The 21876-nt window shown below is 42.2% G+C and overlaps 1 protein-coding gene across 1 annotated transcript in view; it reads right to left on the bottom strand.

The window, feature by feature from the left end:
• CHRNA7 (cholinergic receptor nicotinic alpha 7 subunit) overlaps nt 1–21876 on the bottom strand; it is a 124590-nt gene that overhangs the window by 41549 nt on the left and 61165 nt on the right. The window lies entirely within an intron of this gene.

Raw genomic sequence — 21876 nt, 5'->3', positions numbered from 1 at the left:
ACATAGTATGCCAATTCTCCCCAAAATAATCTGTAGGTTTAACAAAGTTCCTATCAAAATTCCAGTAAGATTTTTGTAGACATGGACAAGGTCATTCTCAATTTATAGAGACAGGCAAAGAAACTAAAAGATCTAAAACAATTTTGTAAAAGAAGAATAAACTAAGATGAAAAACTCTATTTAATGTTAAGCCTTACTTAAAGCCAAAGCAAACAGGGCAGTATTGCATTGGTAGAGGGACAGACACAGATCGATAGAACAGAACAGAGAGCCCAAGAGTAAACCCACACAGATCTGAGCAACTGACTTTATCAAGGATCTGAGGCAATTCAAATGAGAAATATAGCCTTTTCAAAGAATGGAGTTGGAGCAATTGGAAAACCATGGGTGAAAAGAACTTTGACCTAAGCCTCACATATTATACAAGAATTCACAAAAATTAACTCAGAATGAATCACAGACTTAAATGTACCTCTTAAAACTATAAAACTCAGAAGGAAACAGGAGAAAATCTTCAGGACATAGGTGTAGGCTAAGATTTCTTAGACTTGACACCTAAACACAATCCATCAAGTAGATTTCATGTATATAATTTTTTTTTAATTTGCTTTGTGAAAAATCCAGTTAAGAATATGAAAAGATGCCATATAAAAATAAATAAAATAAAATTCAAAAACAAAAAGAATATGGAAAGACAAGCTATAGAAGGATAAAAAATATTTTCAACACATATCTGAAGACTCACAGAATATATAAAGAACTCTCAAAACTAATAGTAAAAAATAAATAATAACAAAACCCAGCAACAATCAAATTAGAAAAAAGGCAAAAGAAATGATCAGATACTTGATTAAAGAGGATATGCATAACTAATAAATACATGGAAAATGTTCAACATCATTAGCCCTTGTGGAAATGCAAAACCACAATGCGATATTACTACATACCTAACAAAATGACCAAAGTAATAAATAATGGAAACATGAAATCCTTGTGAAGAGGCAGTGTAACTTGAGTCATGTATTTCTGAGGAGAACGTAAATGGTACATGTGCTCTGAAAAAGGGTATGACAGTGTTTTTAGAAAACTAAACATTTATGTATTATACAACCCAGCAATTATACTCTTGTGTAATTTATACCAGAAAAATAAAAACTTATGTTCACCTAAAAACCTGTACATGCATCTTCATGGTAGATTTATAATACCTAAAAACTGTAAACTCCCCAAATGTCCTTCAATCGATAAATATTTAAACAAATGTTGTACATCTATACCATGGAATGCTATTCAGCCACTCTCAAGGGGTTACATACCGTACAGATCCATTTATATAATATTACTGAAATGCCATAAATCTAGAGATGGATATCCTATGAGTATGTGCCACAGCTTAACTGTAGGAGGAGTTACACAAATCTACACATGTGATGAAATTGCTTAGAATTATGCACACACACAAATGCACATACGTAAAATGGGTGAAACCTGAATAAACTCTGTGGATTGTACCAATGTCAATTTCTCGGTTATGACATTTTACTGGACTTATTTAAAATGTTACCACTGGGGAAGACTGGGAAGGATAGGAAGATGTACCTCCCTGTACATTTTTCTCTGTTTTTTTGTGAATCTATAATTTCAAAATAAAAAGTAGAATTTTTTTTTGTTTTTTAATATTCTTAATAAGCACTTTATTTTTTTGAATTTTTGAATTTTATTTTATTTACTTTTTTATACAGCAGGTTATTAGTAATCCATTTTAGAATTTTTTTAAAAAATTAAGACACCAAATATCAAATAATGGTCAATTAAAATACATCATCTCAATGAAATCTTATGTTACCATGAAAATTATAATTAGGAAGTGCCCATAGAAACATAGAAAATGTTTATAATTACTGAAAAATGCAGTCATTATAACCACATCAAAATGTATTAAATGGATGGACTGACAGATATATAAAATGATATTTAGCTGTTTAGGGAAGGGAGGATAGAAATGAAGCAATTTGACTTTGTAATGGCCATGATACTGCTCTTTTGAACCATGAAGACTTTTTTTTTTTTTTTGCTCTCAATCTGAAGTTGGCTTTCACAATAAATGAGGTAAAAAGGTCAACAAAGCCAAGATAAAAAGAATGTGACAATGTCCACTGGAAGGTCAGAAAGAACTGTCACCTTCAAACCCAGATGCCACCTGCCACAAGCCTTTAGAGGCACCCACTGGAAGTCTATAAAATGGAACCCATCCTATGTTCTGCTTACTGAGAACATCAAAGGACCTATGTTATAGCCATAACATATCCTGCCTGTTGATTACAAAATGCTTAAGGAATCCTGTAATAATTCCCTAAAGCATTAATGCACCCTGGGAAAATGAGAATACCTAGGTAAGTACCAGGGAGAAGCAGTCAGATGGTTAGAATCAAGTTCCCATTTGTTCTTTTGCCATAGGGCACCAATGTCGTGAGCATCCTTCATCATTCAGTTGGTCTCTCTCTCTGGACAGCAAGAGGGAGACAAGAATTTAATTAAGGTTATTGTATGGGCTGAAAATCATGACATCAACCCCCCAAATTCCTCCTAGTTTCCACCTAATTAAAGATATGTAAGTTGGTATTTGTGCCCAGCAGGTCAGAGTCTTTCAAAGTTTGGTCCATAGACCACTTGTAGCAGATTCCTCAGCTGTACTCCAAACCTGCTGTATCGCACCCTGAGGGAGGTAGAGATGAAGCCCCCATTGCTAACAAGTACTTGGGAGTTTCTTAAGCAGAGCAGAAGCCAGAAAATCAAATCAGAAAAGTCAAAATGAGCCGGAAGATTGAGAGTACCCACATGGTTTGCAAGGACTCAGAGGACCATACCAAAGAAACCTCTGAGCAGCCTGGGAGTTTTTAAAGCCCGTTGAATGTCTCCTCATGAACACTCTGACCTGGTGCAGAAGGACTGCAGACATGGCTTACATGGGGGCAGAGCGTATCTAGACCCTGGTCCCGAAACCTGGTCCCCCACAGCAATGGCACTTCTGGTTGCACATTCTTTCAGATGATTTGGTGAGTTTTTATCCTGGATAGGCAAAGGTGGATGAAACCAGTAGACTTACTAATGCAATTCACTACATATCCACGTTAGACAAGGAAGCAAAGACATAATCTTAACAGAGACAGAATAATTGTTAAATTCAGCTCTCACGGGCTGGTGCATTTGTCCCAGATTTATCCCTTAGTATTTCACGGTTATGCTCACTATTGTAAATGAGATCCTGTTTTCCATTTTGCTTCTCTGTTAGTCACTGATGTGTAGCTCAGCTATTATCTCGTCTTCCTTGCTCAACTCTATTTAGCTCCAAGTTTGTCAGCAGATTCTATTTTTAAGTCAATAATCAACTAGAAGTAACAGCAGTGTTGTGTCTTCCTGCTATATTTAGATCTCTTATTTTCAATTTTTTCTTGTTGTGCTCTGGCTACACCCTCCAGCAGACTGCTGATAGGAGGGATATCTGGCATCTTTGCCTTATGTCTGACTTGGATGTGGATCTAACTTCTCAACTATTAGTTTATGTTTACTGCAGTTTTCTTGTGGATTGTATTTATCCAATTATGAAAGTTTTCTTCTAGTCTTGGTTTATAATGTTTTAAATCAAGAATTAGAGCTGAATTTAATATTTTTTCTGTTAATTTGTTTCCTTCTTTAACATGGATACAAATTAACGTGACTTGCATTAGTAAATCTACCAAGTTAATCCATCCTTGCCTACCTGGGATAAAAATTATTTGGTATTTTTCACTTAGTGCACTGCTGGAATTCATCTGTCAGTATTCTTTTAGGGTATCTGCATTCATATTTACACATAAGATTTGTCAATAGTTCTATTCAGACGTCTTTGTCATGTTTAATATCTGTTAGTATCTGTTTAATATCTATCTTTATAAATCTTCTATCTTTTATCATGTTCTAGAACAATTTATATAATGTATATTTATTCTTAGAAGATGTAAAATTCAAATGTAAAAATGTAACTTTTAAATGTATATATTTGCCTACCTTTTCCATTTTTATGTATTTTAAAGTCTATTCTGATTTTCTACTTTTTAGGTATACTTAGTAATTTTTATTTCCCTCAAAAAGTACCCATTTCAACCAGATGTTCAATTTATACATATGTTCTTTCATTCATTCACTTTTTTGACGTTTTCAAAGAACTAGATTTTAGTTTTGAATTTTCTTTTTTTTAAATGTGTGTTTGTTTTATGCCTTTTAAAAATCATTTCTGGTATGTCTTTACTAATTCATCCTAGTTTCTTCCAGTTTCTTCTGATATGCATTTGCTAACTTTCTGAGGTATAGGATTAATTAATCAAATTTCAAACTTCTTTGTTTTCTTATCTTTAGATACGACTTTGGCATCTGTCTCTGGTCTTGACATGTTCATACTCATTTTTATTCATTCTTTAAAAGACACTTCTTAGAAGTTCCTATAGCCAAGATTAATTTAAGAGTGTTTTTTTTAAAAAAATTAAGTGGACATTATACATACATATATACATATTATTGTATTACTATCGCTTTGTTGATAAATTCTACTTTTAGAGCTTTGTGATGAGAGAACAGAAGCCATGTGATATCTACATTTTGGAATACACTAGATATTATTATTTGCCTTATGTATTGAGGTGCTCCTGTGCTGGGTGCATAACTGTTTAAGAGAATTCATCACCACCAAAGCAGCTTTACAACAAATGCTAAAGGAACTTCTCTAGGCAGGAAACACAAGAGAAGGAAAAAACCTACAATAACAAACCCAAAACAATTAAGAAAATGCTAGTAGGAACATACATATCGATAATTACCTTAAATGTAAATGGACTAAATGTTCCAACCAAAAGACACAGACTGGCTGAATGGATACAAAAACAGGAACCGTATATATGCTGTCTACAAGAGACCCACTTCAGACCCAGGGACACATACAGACTGAAAGTGAGGGGATGGAAAAACATATTCCATGCAAACAGAAATCAAAAGAAAGCTGGAGTAGCAATTCTCATATCAGACAAAATAAACTTTAAAATAAAGACTATTACAAGAGACAAAGAAGGACACTACATAATGATCAAGGGATCAATCCAAGAAGAAGATATAACAATTGTAAATATACATGCACCCAACATAAGAGCACCTCAATACATAAGGCAAATGCTAACAGCCATAAAAGGGGAAATCGACAGTAACACATTCATAGTAGGGGACTTTAACACCCCTCTTTCCCCAATGCACAGATCAACTAAAATGAAGATAAATAAGGAAACACAAGATTTAAATGATACATTGAACAAGATGAACTTCATTGATATTTATAGGACATTCCATCCAAAAACAACAGAATACACTTTCTTCTCAAGTGCTCATGGAAAATTCTCCAGAATAGATCATACCTAGGGTCACAAAACAAGCCTCAGTAAATTAAAAAAAATTGAAATCATATCAAGTATCTTTTCCAACCACAACACTATGAAACTAGTTATCAATTACAGGAAAAAAACTGTAAAAAATACAAACACATGGAGGCTAAACAATTCGCTACTTAATAAGCAAGAGATCACTGAAGAAATCAAAGAGGAAATCAAATAATACCTGGAAGCAAATGACAATAAAAACACGACGGCCCAAAACCTATGTGATGCACCACAAGCAGTTCTAAGAGAGGAGTTTACAGCAATACAATCCTACCTCAAGAAACAAGAAATATCTCAAATAAACAAGCTAACCTTACACCTAAAGCACTCAAGAGAGAGAAGAACAAAAAACCCAAAGTTAGCAGAAGGAAAGAAATCATAAAGATCAGATCAGAAATAAATGAAAAAGAAATGAAGGAAACGATAGCAAAGATCAATAAAACTAAAAGCTGGTTCTTTGAGAAGATAAACAAAATTGATAAACCATTAGCCAGACTCATCAAGAAAGAAAGGGCGAAGACTGAAATCAATAGAATTAGAAATGAAAAAGGAGAAGTAACAACTGACACTGCAGAAATACAAAGGATCATGAGAGATTACTACAAGCAACTCTATGCCAGTAAAATTGACAACCTGGAAGAAATGGACAAATTCTTAGAAATGCACAACCTGCTGAGACTGAACTAGGAAGAAATAGAAAATATGAACAGAACAATCACAAGCACTGAAATTGAAACTGTGATTAAAAATCTTCCAACAAACAAAAGCCCAGGACCAGATTACCTCACAGGCGAATTCTATCAAACATTTAGAGAAGAGCTAACACCTATCCTTATCAAACTCTTCCAATATATAGCAGAGGGAGGAACACTCCCAAACTCATTCTATGAGGCCACCATCACCCTGATACCAAAACCAGACAGAAATGTCACTAAAAAAGAAAACTACAGGCCAATATCACTGATAAACATAGATGCAAAAATCTCCAACAAAATACTAGCAAACAGATTCCAGCAGCACATTGAAAGGATCATACACCATGACCAACTGGGGTTTATCCCAGGAATGCAAGGATTCTTCAATATGTGCAAATCAATCAATGTGATATACCATACTAACAAACTGAAGGAGAAAAACCATGATAATCTCAATAGATGCAGAAAAAGCTTTTAACAAAGTTCAACACCCAATTATGATAAAAACTCTCCAGAAAGTAGGCATAGAGGGAACTTAACTCAACGTAATAAAGGCCATATATGACAAACCCACAGCCAATATTGTTCTCAATGCGGAAAAACTGAAAACATTTCCACTAAGGTCAGGAACAAGACAATGTTGGCCACTCTCACCACTATTATTCAACATAGTTTTGGAAGTTTTAGCCATGGCAATCAGACGTGAAAAAGAAATACAAGGAATCCAAATCGGAAAAGAAGTAAAACTGTCACTGTTTGCAGATGACATGATACTATACATAGAGAATCCTAAAGATGCTACCAGAAAACTACTAGAGCTAATCAATGAATCTGGTAAAGTCGCAGGATACAAAATTAATGCACAGAAATCTCTGGCATTCCTATACACTAATGATGAAAAATCTGAAAGTGAAATCAAGAAAACACTCCCATTTACCACTGCAACAAAAAGAATAAAATATCTAGGAATAAACCTACCTAAGGAAATGAAAGACCTGTATGCAGAAAATTATAAGACACTGATGAAAGAAATTAAAGATGATACAAATAGATGGAGAGATATACCATGTTCTTGGATGGGAAGAATCAACATTGTGAAAATGACTCTACTACCCAAAGCAATCTACAGATTCAATGCAATCCCTATCAAACTACCACTGGCATTTTTCACAGAACTAGAACAAAAAATTTCACAATTTGTATGGAAACACATAAGACCCCGAAGAGCCAAAGCAATCTTGAGAACGAAAAAAGGAGCTGGAGGAATCAGGCTCCCTGACTTCAGACTATACTACAAAGCAACAGTAATCAAGACAGTATGGTACTGGAGCAAAAACAGAAAGATAGATCAGTGGAACAGGATAGAAAGCCCAGAGATAAACCCACGCACATATGGACACCTTATCTTTGATAAAGGAGGCAGGAATGTACAGTGGAGAAAGGACAGCCTCTTCAATAAATGGTGCTGGGAAAACTGGACAGGTACATGTAAAAGTATGAGATTAGATCACTCCCTAACACCATACACAAAAATAAGCTCAAAATGGATTAAAGACCTAAATGTAAGGCCAGAAACTATCAAACTCTTAGAGGAAAACATAGGAAGAACACTCTATAACATAAATCACAGCAAGATCCTTTCTGACCCACCTCCTAGAGTAATGGAAATAAAAACAAAAATAAACAAATGGGACCTAATGAAACTTCAAAGCTTTTGCACAGCAAAGGAAACCATAACCAAGACCAAAAGACAACCCTCAGAATGGGAGAAAATATTTGCAAATGAAGCAACTGACAAAGGATTAATCTCCAAAATTTACAAGCAGCTCATGCAGCTCAATAACAAAAAAACAAATAACCCCTTCCAAAAATTTCTCCAAAGAAGATATACAGAATGCCAACAAACACATGAAAGAATGCTCAACATCATTAATCATTAGAGAAATGCAAATCAAAACTACAAATCTCACACCAGTCAGAATGGCCATCATCAAAAAATCTAGAAACAATAAATGCTGGAGAGGGTGTGGAGAAAAGGGGACACTCTTGCACTGCTGGTGGGAATGTGAATTGGTTCAGCCACTATGGAGAACAGTATGGAGGTTCCTTAAAAAACTACAAATAGAATTACCATATGACCCAGCAATCCCACTACTGGGCATATACCCTGAGAAAACCATAATTCAAAAAGAGTCATGTACCAAAATGTTCATTGCAGCTCTGTTTACAATAGCCCGGAGATGGAAACAACCTAAGCGCCCATCATCGGATGAATGGATAAAGAAGATGTGGCACATATACACAATGGAATATTACTCAGCCTTAAAAAGAAATGAAATTGAGCTATTTGTAATGAGATGGATAGACCTAGAGTCTGTCATAGAGTGAAGTAAGTCAGAAAAAAAAAAAGACAAATACCGTATGCTAACACATATATATAGAATTTAAGGGGAAAAAATGTCATGAAGAACCTAGGGGTAAGACAGGAATAAAGACGCAGACCTATTGGAGAACGGACTTGAGGATATGGGGAGGGGGAAGGGTGAGTTTTGACAGGGCGAGAGAGAGTCATGGACATATACACACTAACAAACGTAGTAAGGTAGATAGCTAGGGGGAAGCAGCCGCAAGGCACAGGGATATTAGCTCGGTGCTTTGTGACAGCCTGGAGGGGTGGGATGGGGAGAGTGGGAGGGAGGGAGACGCAAGAGGGAAGACATATGGGAACATATGTATATGTATAGCTGATTCACTTTGTTATAAAGCAGAAACTAATACACCATTGTAAAGCAATTATACCCCAATAAAGATGTTTAAAAAAAAAAAAAAAAGATGCTACCAGAAAACTACTAGAGCTAATCAATGAATTTGGTAAGGTAGCAGGATACAAAATTAATGCACAGAAATTTCTTGCATTTCTGTACACTAATGATGATGAAAACTCTGAAAGAGAAATTAAGGAAACACTCCCATTTACCACTGCAACAAAAGGAATAAAATACCTAGGAATAAACCTACCTAAGGAGATAAAAGACCTGTATGCAGAAAACTATAAGACACTGATGAAAGAAATTAAAGATGATACAAACAGATGGAGAGATATACCATGTTCTTGGATTGAAAGAATGAACATCGTGAAAATGACTATACTAACCAAAGCAATCTACAGATTCAATGCCATCCCTATCAAACTACCAATGGCATTTTTCACAGAACTAGAACAAAAAATTTCACAATTTGTATGGAAACACGAAAGGCCCTGAATAGCCAAACCAATCTTGAGAAAGAAAAATGGAGCTGGAGGAATCTGGCTCCCAGACTTCATACTATACTGCAAAGCTAAAGTAATCAAGACAGTATGGGGTTTCCCTGGTAGCGCAGTGGTTGAGAATCTGTCTGCCAATGCAGAGGACACGGGTTCGAGCCCTGGTCTGGGAAGATCCCACAGGCCGTGGAGCAACTGGGTCCGTGAGCCACAACTACTGAGCCTGCGCGCCTGGAGCTTGTGCTCTGCAACAAGAGAGGTCGCTATAGTGAGAGGCCCGCGCACCGCGATGAAGAGTGGCCCCCACTTGCCGCAACTAGAGAAAGCCCTCGCACAGAAACAAAGACCCAACACAGCCAAAAATAAATTAATTAATTATTAATTTTTAAAAAAAAGACAGTATGGTACTGGCACAAGAACAGAAATATAGATCAATGGAACAGGATAGAAAGCCCAGAAATAAACCCACGCACATATGCTCACCTTATCTTTGATAAAGGAGACAAGAATATAAATATACAATGGAGAAAAGACAGCCTCTTCAATAAGTGGTGCTGGGAAAGCTGGACAGCTACATGTAAAAGAATGAAATTAGAACACTCCCTAACACCATACACAAAAATAAACTCAAAATGGATTAAAGACCTAAATGTAAGGCCAGACACTATCAAACTCTTAGAGGAAAACATAGGCAGAACACTCTATGACATAAATCACAGCAAGATCCTTTTTGACCCACCTCCTAAGGAAATGGAAATAAAATCAAAAATAAAACTAATGGGACCTAATGAAACTTAAAAGCTTTTGCACAGCAAAGGAAACCATAAACAAGATGAAAGGACAACCCTCAGGATGGGAGAAAACATTTGCAAAGGAAGCAACTGACAAAGGATTAATCTCCAAAATATACAAACAGCTCATGCAGCTGAATATCCAAAAAACAAACAACCCAATCCAAAAATGGGCATAAGACCTAAATGGACATTTCTCCAAAGAAGATATACAGATTGCCAACAAACACATGAAAGAATGCTCAACATCATTAATCACTAGAGAAATGCAAATCAAAACTACAATGAGGTATCACCTCACACCGGTCAGAATGGCCATCATCAAAAAATCTAGAAACAATAAATGCTGGAAAGGGTGTGGAGAAGAGGGAACCCTCTTGCACTGTTGGTGGGAATGTAAATTGATACAGCCACTATGGAGAACAGTATGGAATTTCCTTAAAATCTAAATACATAACTACCATATGACCCAGAAATCCCACTACTGGGCATATACCCTGAAAAAAACAAAATTCATAAAGAGACATATACCACAATGTTCATTGTAGCACTATTTACAATAGCCAGGACATGGAAGCAACCTAAATGTCCATTGACAGATGAATGGATAAAGAAGGTGTGGCACATATATACAACAGAATATTACTCAGCCATAAAAAGAAACAAAACTGAGTTATTTATAGTGAGGTGGATGGATCTAGAGTCTGTCATACGAGTGAAGTAAGTCAGAAAGAGAAAAACAAATACCGTATGCTAACACATATATATGGAATCTAAAAAAAAAAAATGGTTACGAAGAACCTAGGGACAGGACAGGAATAAAGACGCAGAGGAAGAGAATGGACTTGAGGACATGGGGAGGGGGTAGGGGAAGCTGGGACGAAGTGAGAGAGTAGCATGGACATGTATACACTATCAAATGTAAAATAGATAGCTAGTGGGAAGCAGCTGCACAGTACAAGGAGATCAGCTGGGTGCTTTGTTTCCACCTAGAAGGCTGGGATAGGGAGGGTGGGAGGGAGACGCAAGAGGCGGGGGATATGAGGATATATATGTATACGTATAGCTGATTCACTTTGTTATACAGCAGCAACTAACACAACAATGCAAAGCAATTATACTCCAATAAAGATGTTAAAAAATAATAATAATTTCCCTCTAATATTTGAGTAAGACCTTATTAACTTAGCCCAAATTTGTTTCTTGTTACTGTAATTTTTCACTTTGAGGGCTTCTAAAGGTCTTCCCTATATTTTGGATATTTTAATATTTCAGCATGTTATTCAAAATATATGTCTCTTTTTGTTTCTCTCCTTAGCACTAAGTAGGCTACTGATACGGAATAGAGGAATACAACTATCCCATTTCAATTCAGGAGGAAAAAGACAGAATGTTTAGGACATCATGTTAGAATCATTTTCTACCCTTTAAAGGAAAGTAAAGTTAGACTCTTACCTTGCACCATAAAAAAATTTAAGTTAAAAAGAAAAACCCACAAAATGAAAAGCAAAAAGCATTAGAAAAGCAAAAAGCATGAGAAAAAACTAGAATAGAATGCATGTGTAATCTTCCAGTATGGAACCCAAAGCCACAGTGATACACAATGAGAGTAACAAAAAGATCTGATTAAGAAGGTTTAGTTTATCTTCAATAAAAGACCATAAATCATGCTAAAAGATAACTTGAGTAGTTTAAATTGGATAATCCTTCATGATAGATTGATAGGGAAATTGAAGGAGAAAAGAGAATGATAAACTCTAGATATTTGCATTTTATGACCCATACCCCTCACCCCTGCCCCAAACAACCAGAGTTCACTTATTTTTTGTTTATTGCTGTTGGGAATGGATCTCTTAATCCAGAGCTGTGAGTGCTAAGCACTAAGGCCTCCAGCGATTCCCTACTGTACCAGGGTCACAGCCCCCAATACTGCATCCACTCGCTCTAATTTGATGCCTTCCATGTGCTGTTTGCCACATTTACTTTTAGGAATCAAAGATGTGAATAGTACGTGGTTCTTTTGACGGAGCTCGCTGGCCAGAGGGGAGGAACCTGAGTGTTAAACTGGATTTGCACGTGATGTAATGCTAAGAAACACCAAGTCCTCTGAGGCCCACAGCATCCCAGAGGCAACAACTGCACTGGACATCAAGGGCAGAGTCCTGGAGGAGAAGCCCAGCTGGACTGGTCTGAATGCCTTACTGTACTTCATCCTGGCCTATTCTGTTCTTTACCCCCTCCCGTGAATTAAATAAAAGCAATGTTTTGGGGGTCCTGCAACATTTGTTCCCTTCCAAGACTGTCACCCACGGTCCCCCCCTAAGAGCTCCGTGCCATGGCCTCACCTAGTGTTTCTCCCTGAGGTGCCCTATCCTGTTGGCTTCCAGGTCTTCACTTAACTGTTGTCTCCCTGTAGCCACCTGTCCTAAGTGAGAGGACCACATACATTATTATCTAAGCTGGGCCACTCTTAGAAGTGAAAAAGGCACAGTTAACAGCTGCGCCAGGACTGCCCCTGGCAGACAGGTCCCGTCTGGCCCCCTTCCCAGGAACAACTTCTCCCCCCCGCCACTGGATGAGAGTCTCTCTCCTCCAGATCTTGCCCGACCCCTGACTCACATCATCTGTTCTGTAAGATGATCTTCTGAGCCCCTGTCTTATACCCATGACAAGACTGTCAAGTGCTGGGAAAAGTCAAAGGTTTGGGAGTCAAGGCCTTGGTCCTGTGTCTCAGAAACAGTTTCCTTAATTGCGAGTGAGGGAGAGTAATTCCACGTGGCTTCACTGCAATCAGGAATCAGATCAGATCGCCCACCAGGATGAAGTAATGTGTAACTGATTACAAACGACTCAAGGGCAGTGAAGGTGTGTCCTCAGAAGATTCCCCTGAGCCGCACAGACAGCATCGGCTACACACCGGCCCAGAGACCCTGCCCCACAGCCCAGTTCCTCCAGATTTTGACGCATGCCATAGGCACACTCAGCTTGACCCAGCCCCTGCACAGCTGAAGTCCTGGGCTTCTGGGGAGGACCAGCACCCCGCCCCCATGTCTTGTCCCTGTCAGTCACCACTTCCTATGCTCTCCTTCCTCTGTACAGATGGCCCACAGCCTGGGTAGGCAGTGGAGATCCCACAGGGACCCCACAGCAGGCTGAGAGGGGGGCAGCGTGAGGGCTGACCTTGGCCTCTCCCTTCCCTCAGGAGGCTCCTGAGGATGACTGAACTCCCCCTTGAATTCCTGTCTCACGTATTTACTACACAGACCCTTACAGCTGAGTGGGCTCCATGTCTGATATCACGAAGATCAATAAGCTCAACTCCCAAAGCCAGGCTCTTGGGCTGGATGGGTCTTGCAGCCCTCAGGGTGCAGGGGGTGGGGGACTCCATGGGCTGGCCTGGCGCCACAGGTAGGAAGAGAGTCTTGCCGGGGCAGCCCTGGATACAAAGCTATCCCTAGAAAACCCAGCTGGCTGCAGCGCCCGGCTCTCTGTTTGAAATTCTACTCTAACTCTCACCCAGCAGTTTGCATTTTGTCATTCCACGCTGGCTGGCAAGGGATTTGGTCCAGGAAAATTCGGCTGTCGGATGCTGAGGAAAGATCAGCAAGAAGCGATGTATGAAAATCCCCCAGCGGCTCTGAAATTGGGAGGAGACAGGCTCACGCCTTCCAGAGTGCAAGAAAAAAAGGCTGAGACAGAGTGGCCAGAGAAGGTGTGAAAGTGGAGTTGATTCTCAGGAAGCGAGAGGAGTGATTCCACTTTGTCTAACTTGTAGAAAAATAAAACACAAGAGCTCTAAAAGCACAGCTAGAAGCAAGTACATCACATTCCAGAGTCAAGCATGCCCTGCTGGGTAACCTCGGGCAAGTGGCTGAACCTCTCCAGGCACCAGTTTCCTGCCCTGAGAAACGTGGATGCTAACACAGACTTTGAAGCCACCCAGCCCTTTGCAGAAAGAGTGGAGCAAAGCAGGGGCACTAAAGGTCGGCTAGTGACAGTCCATGCTGTGCAGAAAGGCTGGGCTCCAAGTCAGAATGAGGCAGCCGGGTCTCTGGGATCCCAGCAGCTGAATGAGGATGCACGTCCACGTGCCCTCTGTCCCCTGATTTTACCAAGATGCTGGAGGAAATGACAGAGGTCAAACACGTCCACTGCCGTAAGCTGGGAGGAGTGTGCAAGCAGAGAAGAATAGATAATAACTTCCAGACAAATAACCATGGGATGGGAATCAGCTGCTAGCAAGTCAAAAGGAAAATATGAATTAGGATTTTGACAGTTATTCAGAGCAAAAAAAGGAAATGCCATTTTACCAAGAGGCTCAGAGGCTCTCCTGTCTCATTCAAAGTAAAAGCCAAGACCTGGGAGACTTGGGCGGCACCTCCAGTGTCTCTGAGCCTCTCCCCTGCCACTACTGCCACCCTGGCCCCTTCTGTTCCGAGGAGAGATCTAGATGACAAGTTCCCGCCTCAGGTTGATCAAAAAAAGATACATTTAAAAAAGATAAAATCATGATACTTACACAAATATAAAATGAACATGTGTCAAAGATTTTTTTTTTTTCAGTCATTAGGTAATGAGGGCAACAGCAAGGCATCAAAGACCAATTCTAAGGAGCAACCAAAGAGCAGACATGGACACTGGTGACCAGGAATGCTGATCCTGTCTATTCACAGAAGAGTCCACCAGACAGAATCCATTTGCTTCTCTATGGACTGGAATCATCTCCACCACTACTGGTTCTAGAACTTACAAAGGTGAAAGGTAGTTCAAAGACCATGACCTACTGAGTCTACTAGAGCATCTGATAGCCTAGAGGGTGCAGGTGACCTCACACGGAGATGTCATAGACTCCCACTCATCTTTCTCTCCTTCACCATTTAATTTATTTTACGATGATGATCAAAGCATTTCAAAGCCTTTCACAACCTTTCCTGACAGGCCTGTGCACCTGTTCCTTCTGCCAAGAGCATCTGCCTCCCTGATGCTCTGACTTCTTCCACAGCCTCCCTCTAGCCATTCTGCTGGTCTCACACCCCACCTCTGGCTCCAGCACATGTGAGGCTCTCTCCCCAATTATCAAAGCCCCCAAAACCTGATGCATGCTCTCCCCTCCGTCTCTCCCTTCCCCTAGAGGGCTGTCCATCTTGATCACTGCAATGTCCTCAGATCCTAGAACACTGTGTGATAACAGCATGTAAGCCTTCATTAAATATCGGTTGAGTGAAGAGACAAATGAAAAACAAACATCAACAGTGGCAGGGGTGAGAAGGGGGAGGTTTGGATGGACAAAGTTCATCCACTCACTTCCTAAAAACTGCTCCGCCCTCTTCTCACCTCACCTTATCTACAAACAGCCTCCCTCCAGGTTAGGTCAGAAGATTTGATAATTCAGATGCTATTACAGCACACCCTAAAGCCTCCTTCTCTAAGATCAAAAGCTGAAAATTACCTTTGCTCAACTGGAGTTTCCTGCCGTAACAAGAGCTGCCACTGACATCCTTTCAGTGATGCCTCCTGCCCTGACCCCCACCCCCAGACCAGCCACGGCTGTGTGATGAGCCTGGGAGCATCAACCTGGGAACCTCCTTGTGGAGCCAATAGCAGCGACAGCACTGAGTCTAAGAGATTCACTCCCTAAGATCCCATCCCACACGTGGACCACTGTGATACCATGACAACACATGCTGCCCAGGGGAGCAACTGCCACTCACAAGGATGCAGGTCCCAGCTGGTCTCTGTTACCTTTGCCACCTGCCTGCCTCCTCCACTTTGCCTGAGTCCCAAGATGCTTTCCCATCACTCACATCACTGCTGCCCTGCCCCCAGGAGCTGGGATTGGACCTCCAATCAGGCCAAGGTGAAGACGACTAGAACTTCAGTGGGCCACTCACCTGCACTGAGCTGACCATGCTGACAGCTGTCCTGTCCATGCCTGAGGCCCTGACAGCTGCCCATGCCAAGAATCGGCAGCCCTGACCGAGGCTCTGGTTTGTGCATGGGACAGGCAAACGGAATGATACCCCTGGAAGCAGCTGTCAACCTAGGACAGAAGGCGGTTGGCAGATAAACATCCCGGATGTCCCCGGTGGGAATGGGCCCTGTTGCCCACAGCAGTAGCTTTTGACGCATCCTATATTCGTTTCCCTCCCTCCCTGGTCTCACGTCCTCTCTCAGACAATGTGCACTTGAATCCTTGTCTTGATTTCTAAGGGAATTTAAGACACTTGGGAAGAGAATAAATTCTATTTCACTAGTGACTCACTGATCAGCACAATTACAAGCCCTCTCGGGCTGGATCACACTGCATGCACTGCCCTCTCCCCAGGGTCTGCCATCAGCCACAGGGTCAGGGGAACATGTGACAGAAAGAGGGCTGGAGCCAGAGGCTTGCAGCCTCGGAGCCAGACAGGTGCCTGCAGACACCTGCGAGTTGTGGCTCGCAGGCTCTAGAGTGCAGGCTCAGTAGTTGTGGCACATAGGCTTAGGTGCAAATGTGGTTTTGCACAGCCTGTGAGAAAGAGATGGTTGACACCCCTCGCTGTCCTAAAAATACAGAGCCAACAAAAACATCGGCAAATTACCTTCATCAACAAAGATTCCATTATTGTCATGGGATTTTCTGAAGAAACAGCTCAAGAACTGAGAAGCCTGGAGAGGCTGAGGCAGCCGCCCACGGTTGCACAGTGCAGGGGTGGCCAAGACGTTGCTGGAGCTCAGGCTTTCCTCTGAAAAGCGATGCTGATACCAGCCAGGGCTTTCATTCCGCCCACAGGCATTATAGCTTTTCCCTGGTCAGTCTCTTGCGTGACTCATTCTGAGGGAAGCCAGCCACCATACCAGGAGGACATGCAATCCATTAAGAAGCTCACGTGCATAAGAATTAAGGCTCCCAACTGAGGGCCAAAATCAATTTGCCAGCCATCTGGGTTGTTGGGATGCCCCAGTCAGGCTCCTCGCTGACTGCTGCCCCAGCCAGCACTGGGCTGAAACTTCACAAGACCTGGAGTCAGAGCACCGGGCTGGACCCCTCCCCAAATCCCTGACCCGCAGTGAGGGGGGGAGGTCACAAGGATTCTTATTTTAAATTTTGGAGTGATTTGTTCTGCAAAGACAGGAACTGCAATAAATACCATTTGTCCCAGTTAGGATTGGTTGGGGTTCCTTTACCTGATGATTCGTATTTTTTATAATTTCTGGAAAATTCCCAGCCATTATTTCTTTAAACACTGCTTTTCCCTCGTTTTCTCTATTAGTTCTATCTTGGACTCCAATTAAACATTTTAAGGACATCTCACTCTATTCTCCAAGTCGCGACATTTCTCTTATTTTTCATCTTTTTGCATCCCTTTGCTACATTCTGTGTAAATGACTTAAATGTGTCTTCCAGTTCACTGATCTTCTCTTTATTTGTGAACCATCTGCTATTCAACCTATTACACGTTTCAAATTGATCTATAATTTACAAGAAGAAAGCACAGATTTTTGGTGTGTGGTTCATTGAATTTTTTTTTTTTTTTTTTTGGCTGTGTTGGGTCTTTGTTGCTGAGTGCAGGCTTTCTCTAGTTGTGGCGAGTGGGGGTTGCTCTTCAACCGTTGCAGTGCACGGGCTTCTCATTGCTGTGGCTTCTCTTGTTGCAGAGCATGAGCTCTAGGCATGCAGGCTTCAGCAGTTGTGGCTCGCAGGCTCTAGAGTGCAGGCTCAGTAGTTGTGGCACACAGGCTTAGGTGTTCTGCGGCATGTGGGACCTTCCTGGCCCAGGGATGGAATCAATGTCCCCTGCACTGGCAGGCGGATTCTTAACCACTGCGCCGCCAGGGAGGTCCTGGTTCATTGAATTTTGATGCAGATTACAATCATGTGACATAATCACCATGAAGTCAAGATACAGACACTCCCATTACCTCAGAAAGTTCCCTCATGCCCCTTTCCAGTCAAATGTCCCTCCCAGAGGCAACCATTTTATTGATTTGTATCCCCTATTCTAGAACGTCAATAAGCGTAATCATACAGAAGATAAAAACCAAAAAAGGGGAGGAAATCGTAACAAGCCATCCACAATTGCTACTCACTTTGAGCAAGATTGTGTTCAGACAAATCCTTGAACTGCAAGCTTAAAGTAAAGCAGAACAAAGTAACCAAGAAACCACTGGGCTCAGTATCTAGCAGGGATGGTTCTATCAGTGCCCGTCCTCTCCTCAGAGCCACACAGCCAGCTGGCCAGCAGTGGTAACTTGTTCACCATCCCTCAGGGAACTAAAGCAGTGCATCCCAGAAATGATGCAGAGATGGATGTTTTGCAGTGACCCAGCCTCTTCAAAGCACAGGAAATGTATTCTATCTCAAAAACCACGTGGGGCTCGCACTTGGACTACAAAATTGAGCTGGAATAGAAGGAGAAATGTAACATACATGTTGGTGATGTTTCTCCCTGACCTGAATCAATGCTCCCTTCCAAACCACGGCTCACACAGAAGGACGACACGTCCCCTCCTCAAGGAAGCGCGCCCAGCCCCATCACACACACATAATGAACTATCACATGCACCCACTGAGGAAACGTACTATTCTGAGACCCTCTGGCTGGTGGAAAGCATCAAGATCAACATCTCTCAAAATCCTCCATAACAGAATAGTATCGGAAGGTTAGGATCTTGCTGAATTCAGGCCTGTTTTTGCTACTTCCTGTGTCAGTTTCTGGACTCAGTCACCCAGTCTCACATTTTCCAGGCTGCCAATATGATTTCTCTCCTTCCTTTCTTCCCTTTGCTGTCCTTAGCGGCACTGGCATCACAAAGATCATCCCCTTTGCTCCTCCTCACACCTGGGCCCTCCCTCCGTGCTTCCATCTCATCTGTGCACAAATATTAGTCAGGTGCTTTCCAGGTGCCCAGGAGAGGGGGCAGAACCTGCATGCTACTGGGCACAGGAACACCCTTCTAGGAGATCACATGACAGAGAGAGGTGTCTGGAGCCAAAGGGGTGTCGAGTTGAGGTCTGGGGGCAGAGAGAAGGGTGACTGTCCCATGCCGAGAGGGGGCACGTGTAAACAGTGGGAGTCGGGGCACATCCCTGAGCCGACGGACAGCAGGTGGAAGAGGAGGCTGCGGGGTGGGGGGTGGCGGGGGGCCCACACACACCTGGGGCAGGAGGAGTGGCAGCGGAGGGAGGCTAGCCCATGGAGGCAGGGATAACGGGGTCACCCTGCGTCTCCCCCTCCTCCTAGCCCCACAGGGCGCCCTGAGCTGAGTGCTCCTTCATTATGCGCGTCTGTTTTGGTCCTTCCACTCCTCCCAGTCTTTACTCTGACCTTCCTATGTCATCACTGTCCCCTCTCAGCCTGGACAGCTGGTCTCCCCAGGGCAGCCTCCCCGCCTCCCTCCCTGGTGCCCTGGATAAGGGGACAGCTGATTTCTCCTCCCTCCTCCAGGCTGCGCCCAGATCTACTCTGCCCAACAGGACCACCAAGTAAAGGGCTGACTGCTTTCTCACGCTCAGTCCCTAAGGGCCCCGGAATCCCCACTTCCTGCCTCTCCTGTGTCGCCAGGCCACGTGGAAGACCTTCGGGGAGGGGGGAGACAGCTGAGCTGGCACAGGTGCAGCCCCGGCTGAGCCCCCACCCATGGCATCATCACCACCACTGCCAGCCCTGGCGGTGCATCCCCACATCCCAGCTCATCTGAGCCCCGGCCCGTTGCCTTCCACCAGCATCTCACGGAGCAGACAAGCAGCCACACGGGCCCAGCCAGCCCACAGCATGGCGAGAAATTACCTGCGCTGTGTTTTTCCCTTAAGCCACTAAGCTCAGGGTCATTTGTTAATTTGTTAAGCAGCAAAAGATAACTGGCACCGTGTCTACGACTGGCTTCAGCATCTTCCGTAACCTTATAGCCCCCGCTGTGCTCACGTGGACGCACAGCCATATAGTTAGCAGTTACTTCAGGTAAAACATCCTGTATCTCATTTCTCGGAAGAAAACTAACGCAGAAGAGGAGGCAGCCTCTACAGATCCCATGACAGAGGCTGGTGGACTCATTCAATAGGGATACAGGACTGAGAGGCAGGAGGAAGATGGTTATTTGGAGCTCCAGGGGATACAGGAGAGGAAGAAGGGGATGCATTATTCCTGGGGGCCGGGTCCCAGGTGTCATCCATCAGACAGAGACCTCTGTATCTTTGCTCCTTGAAATTCAGGTATGTATAGAAGACTTGGTAACTCTTCATTAGCCAAAATATTAGGAACTCCAAACATTTTATTTATTGGGGTTTAAGGTCTTGCAGATAAGCCATAAGACTCATCTCTTAAAGCCTCATTCTTAAGATCCTACCATATTATAATATTTATTCTTGATTTCGGATAAAAAAACTGAATTGAGAATAATGGAAAACACTATTGGTATTTCTTTTTTAAATTGTCAAACCCATCTTACTTGAAGCAGAAATCCTCATCATCAGGCCTGTGAGCACACGACTGCCATTAGTGAATGTTTACTCTTTGCCAAGTGCCACCCAAGCATGCCACGTACATCTGCGGTCATCCTTCCAAACTCTGCGAGGTTGGCATTTCCCCCACTGGGCAAAGGAGGAATCTGAGGCTTACAGACATAGTAAACATTACAGTTAAGACTTACACCCAGACTTGTTCAATCCTAACCCTTTGTCCTTAAGCAGTCAATGGCAATGTCCCTGTAATAGGCAGAATTGTGTTCCCCCAAAAGTCATCGGTTGAAGTCCTAATCCACATGCCCAAGTATCTCTGAGTGAAACTGTATTTGGAGATAGTCTTTAAAGAGGTAACTAAGTTAAAATGAGGTCACTAGAATAGGCCCAAATCCAACATGACTAATGTCTTTATAAGAAGAGATGAGGACACAGACACACACAGAGGGAAGACCTTGTGAGGACATAGGGAGAAGGTGGCCATCTGCAAGCCAAGGAGAGAGGCCTCAGGAGACACCAACCCTGCAGACACCTGGATTTCGGACTTGCAGCCTCCAAGAGCAAATACATTTCTCTGAGAAAATAAATTTCTGTTGTTTAAGTCACCCAGTCTGCGGTATTTTGTTCTGGCAGCCCTGGGCAACTAACATAGCCACCCCCAGGAAACAGATGAGCCAAGGAGAAGGCATGGGAACTCCTGAGCTTCTACTCAGTTGGGATCACTTACTCTGACCTGAGACATCTTTCAAAGCTCAGCTGCCTGAACTAATTTAAGAAACTGAAGAGTGGCAGCAAATCAGAAGAGGTGTAGTCTTCTAGAGACAGGCCCAATGATTCAAATGAAATGTGATGTCCGTAAGAAAGAAAAAGAATTAAAAGGGAAAGCAAGACTTGGAATACCCAGCCTTCTGGAAGGAGCCAGTGCAGGACAAACACATCAGCTGGTCCCGGGGGGGATGACTGTGGGCAGTGGCCAATGGCAGCACTGTTTCCTGAGTCAGGAAGGTACTCGGCTTCCTTCTTGTCCAGGTGGGACCAGAGGCAGCAGCCATCACTAGGAAATATCTTTCTTGTATATTAAGCTGGTTATCCTATCCTATGCCTTATTAGAAAGAAAGGCACTGGGTTCCCTTTTGTGACTATGTAGTTTAGCAAATAATTTAATGTTTCTAGAAATTTACCCTACCTGGATATCTGCCTTCTGGGCTTCCACTCTACAAATCAGACA

The sequence above is a fragment of the Phocoena phocoena genome, chromosome 2, assembly GCF_963924675.1.
Source record: "Phocoena phocoena chromosome 2, mPhoPho1.1, whole genome shotgun sequence".
Classification (NCBI taxonomy): Eukaryota; Metazoa; Chordata; class Mammalia; order Artiodactyla; family Phocoenidae; genus Phocoena; species Phocoena phocoena.
Note: the sequence above shows the minus strand (reverse complement) of the source record. Positions and strands in the feature narration are given on the sequence as shown.